We start from the raw sequence: 4426 nt of genomic DNA on the forward strand, positions 1-4426 counted from the left end.
CCTGGCTGCGGGAACCGCCGATCGCCGCCCCCGGCCGTTCGGTAGCTCACCGGAAGCGAGGCCGCGCACCACTTCCGGCAATAGCTAGCGGGCGGCAGCGATACCGCCGCTGAGCGCCCGCCCCCGCGGTCAGTGGGCGGAGCTTTCCGCGAGGGGCGCCGCACCGCTCAGCACCGACGGGACGATCGACCGGCAGCGGCGCGCGGGAATGGCAGGAGGGTCGGCTGCCTGTTAGCCCGCGTAGTGCTGCGCGTCTGCTCTCGTGGCTCCCCGTTGTTGGGCGGGGGGGGGAAGAAAGGGAGAGCACCGGAACGCGGTCGCCGTGGCGATGCGGTCGGGCGGGCGTCTCGCCGAGCGCCGCCGTCAGAGGTGGTCTGCGAGCTCAGATCCGCGCGGTGAGGCCGGGTTACCGTGCCCGATCCGCAGCCCCGCGGTGCCCTCCGGTGAGAGCGCGGGGTGTCTGCAGGTCGCGTGCGAAACGCTACAGCAAAACTGTGTGGGTACGAGCGGGCGTTCCCTGAAAGCGCCGTGTGCGTATGTTCGCGGGTAGCTCCGAAAGTGATGCCTCCTTTGTTTCCACAGAAATTGGAGCCGATACAAAGGGCACGATAGCTCTATTTGATAGAGCACGTTCTGAGCTAATGTTTTTCACTGTTTTTCAACGTCGTCGCCACCATTACCTGCATTTTCACCAGCAATGAGTGAGAGCCTCCATGACTTGTAAAAATCTACACTGGTAGAGGTGGGTTATTGTTGCTGTCACCACTCCTGAGATGCACCACCACTGCCTCACTGTGCTCACATCCCCATAAGAGTCAGTGGGCATCTATGAATGTCTGTCAACGGGTGCCGTTTTCTTTTTCCACATGGAGAAATTCAGTGTCTGTCAATGGGTGCATTTTTTTTCCACATGGAGGAATTCAATGACATACCTTTGCTTCGTACACTCTTCCACATCATATGACACCATTCTGTCAGACTGCCCCTCTGCAGCCATCCGTTGCACAGCAACAAAATGTAAGGAATATTGGCAGGAGGGCTCACTTCTGCTGCCGTAACACCAACATCCACCTCTGACATCTTGGGCCAGCATAATAAAATAGGTTACATTACTTTTGTAGAAGCCCTTGTAGACATACAGACATATAGACTCTACTGACATGAGTGATGCATGTTCAGTTCTTGGAGCTTCTGGAAGATCTCAGTATTTTAAACAGCTTGGTTCTCACCTGGAATCTGGGAGGTAACAAAAAATAAGTTTGCACCTTGACAGTAAAGATCCAAGCTGGCCTTGAACACCTCCAGGGATGGGACATCCGCAGCCTCTCTGGAAGCCTGTACCAGTGCCTCACCACCCTTTTAAAAAATATCCCCCTAACATCCACTCTGAATCTCTTCTTCTCTTTTAGTTTAGCTGTTTCCCCTTGTCCTATCACTATACGAGTGTGTAAGATTTCGGTCTCTCTCCTCATTTATAGGCTCCTTTTAAGTATTGGAAGGCAAGGCCACAGTGAAGTATTCACTGAGCCTTCTTTTTTCCAGACTGAAGAGACCATCTCCCTCAGCCTGTTTGGTCGTCTTCATGGTACTCCTCTATTCCTGATTCAATAGCTTCATGTCCTTGTCCTGAGGGCTCAGTCCCTGGACACAGTACTGCAGGTAGAGCCTCAAGAGGATAGAACAGAGAGGGGCAATTACCTTCCTCGCTCTGCTGGCTGTCCCTTTTTTTGAAAACCTCCAGAGATGATGACTCCACCACTTCCTGGGCAGCCTGTTCCAAGGGGCTTCCACTCTCTCTGAGATGAAATTCTTCCTAATATCTAAACTGAACCTCCCTTGGTGTAACTTGAAGCCATTACCTCTTTTCCTGTCACTATCCATCTGGGAGAAGAGGCCTTAGTCCCACCCTAGCACAACCTCCTGTCAAGCAGTTGTGGAGAACAATAAGTTCTCCCCTGAGCCTTCTCTTCTCCAGACTAAATGATACCAGTTTATTCAGTTGCTCCTTGTAAGACTTGTGCTCCAAATCCCTCACCAACTTCATTGTCCTTCTCTGATGTGTTCCAGGGCCTCAGTGTCTGTCTGGTTAGAGAGGGGCCCAAAACTGAGCACAGTACTCAAAGTGTGGCCTCACCAGTGCTGGGCACAGAGGTACAATCATCTCCCTGCTCCTGCTGACTATAAGCCAGGATGCCATTGGTCTTCTTGGCCACCTTGGCACACTGCTGGTTCATGTTCAGCCAGCTGTCAACTAACATCTCCGTATTCTTTTCCTCTATACAAGTTTCCAGCCACTCTGTCCCAAGCCTGGGATGTTGTATGGGGTTATTGTGAATGAAGTGTGAGACATACGATTTTCCTGGTTTTCATTCCTGAGAATAATTGTTCACAAATGTATGTACTACCAGAAGTGCTGATGTGAATAAGGCGTGATTTTAAAGTGAGGGATGTTTTCGATAGTTCTTATGGAAGTCTAGTAAAGAGGCATGATCAAATTTTTGAGTCGAGTATCTGATTGCAGCTCTGTATCTTCCATTTGAAATTGTGCATGTAATGTGATTATGTCAAATGGAAATGGAGTTGGAAATTTACAAAAAGTGGATTTTATTCAGCAATCTTACCCCTACTCTCAAAATGTTTTAACAAAATGGAAAGTGCTGCACATTTTTCACTGTTCGTAGGGCTGTGTTTAGCCAGTGTATCAAAATGCATAAAATTATTTGCCATAACTTGAGTTGCTATACACTGTTCCTTGTGTACTACACCCTCTGCACTGGTTTCAGCCCAGACAATGCCAGTCACACACTAATATTTGGTTGCTGCTAAACCGTGAGTACATGCCTGGTGCTGGGCTGGCCCACTTGGCAGGGCAGAGCCACCATCATGATCTCCTTTTTATTAACCATTTCTGGGATGCCATCAATAGCTATACCAGATATGTCGACAAAGGTTAAGGAAAATCACGTTAATGTAACTTTTACTACTTCATACAAATCAAGATTGTTTTTTTTTTTTGGCATGGCCATTTCTTCAGTACCATTATATTAGTTAACAATAGTTCTAATAAAAATGGTTAGTTAAGCTATATCAGTAGCATCATTTCATTGGCTGCCATAGTGTAAAATTTGAAATTAGTGTCTTTACTCTCCAAATTTCTTCTGATGGATTTTCCTGTTTCTTTAATTTGTCTGGCTATAGTCTGGTGAGACAAATTGATTTTACAAAAGTCCATTATTTTTATCAGGACAAATTGTATATGCCATGCTTTCTATCCTTTGCATCAGTGCAAAACCGTCAGTGAATGGTTTTGATATTTTTTTTGTGTGCAGTCAGATTTGCTAACACATGACTAGCTTTTATAACAGAGTCTACACTGTTACTTTAAAAAAATAAAAAAAATTGTTGAAGTGACAGACTTTTTTCAGTTCCACTATTTGTCTTTACAAAACATTCCTTAAGATGCATCAAAATTGGCAGCATGTTTTTGTACATGATATATTTTCAAATTGTAATTTTTGAAAACTGACCCATTTTTCTTACAAGTTGAGTGTAGTACTATAATATTTATCTTGACAAAAAAAGTATTAATCTGCCTATTTTTTCACTGAACAGTCTTCCTTCATCCACCATTTTATTTTTTTTTATTCTGTTTTGAATGACATTAGGGAGGCACATTGGGCTGGGCCACATGTGGCTGTGGCCTATGGACAGTGAGTTGGACATACCTGGTCTAATATCTCAAGCCTTCTATTGGCTGTAATTCAGCTTTTTTTTTGTTTGTTTACAACTGATAGGTAATTTTTGTTTTGTGAGTGTTTCACCAAGGTACAGTTAAGTATTAGGCTTGTTCCTGGAACAGAATTGATTTAAACATTTATAGAATATTTTGTGATTTGAAGCTGTGATGGTAATGGTTATGACACATCATCTCTCATGTGCACAGTTCTTACATAGTCTCAGAAACAGCAACAGCTTATATGAGGACAATCAGTTCCAGGTAGTGATCAGCTCTGAGGAGATGCCAGTGAATTTTGCAGAGAGTAGAGCATTATGGTGTGAGAGGGATCTTGAAATTGTGGAGACCCCAGGGTGAGGAGAGAGGCTTCTGGAGCTGCCAGAACAGTGGGGTTCAGCCCTCTTAAGAGAGAGTGGCTGACAAGGTGTGAGCAGGGCCAGGACCAGCAGTCGCCACCCCCACACATACAAAGGCAGTCCCTAGAGAGCATGAGCAACTAGGACAGGCAAACACGGCATGGCATGACATGCAAAAACTGGCAGCAGTTTTTGCAGCACTTGGTGCGTGCTAACAGGGCTCTGTACCTTGCTTGCAGGTTCATATCCAGAGAAGCATTCCTGATCTCTGTTGTTACTGAGGTGGGTACTCTCCTGAGGACTAAAACCAGTGCCCCTACAGGAAAATCTTCAG

The sequence above is a fragment of the Tetrao urogallus genome (assembly GCF_951394365.1).
Source record: "Tetrao urogallus genome assembly, chromosome: Z".
In the NCBI taxonomy this organism is placed as follows: domain Eukaryota; kingdom Metazoa; phylum Chordata; class Aves; order Galliformes; family Phasianidae; genus Tetrao; species Tetrao urogallus.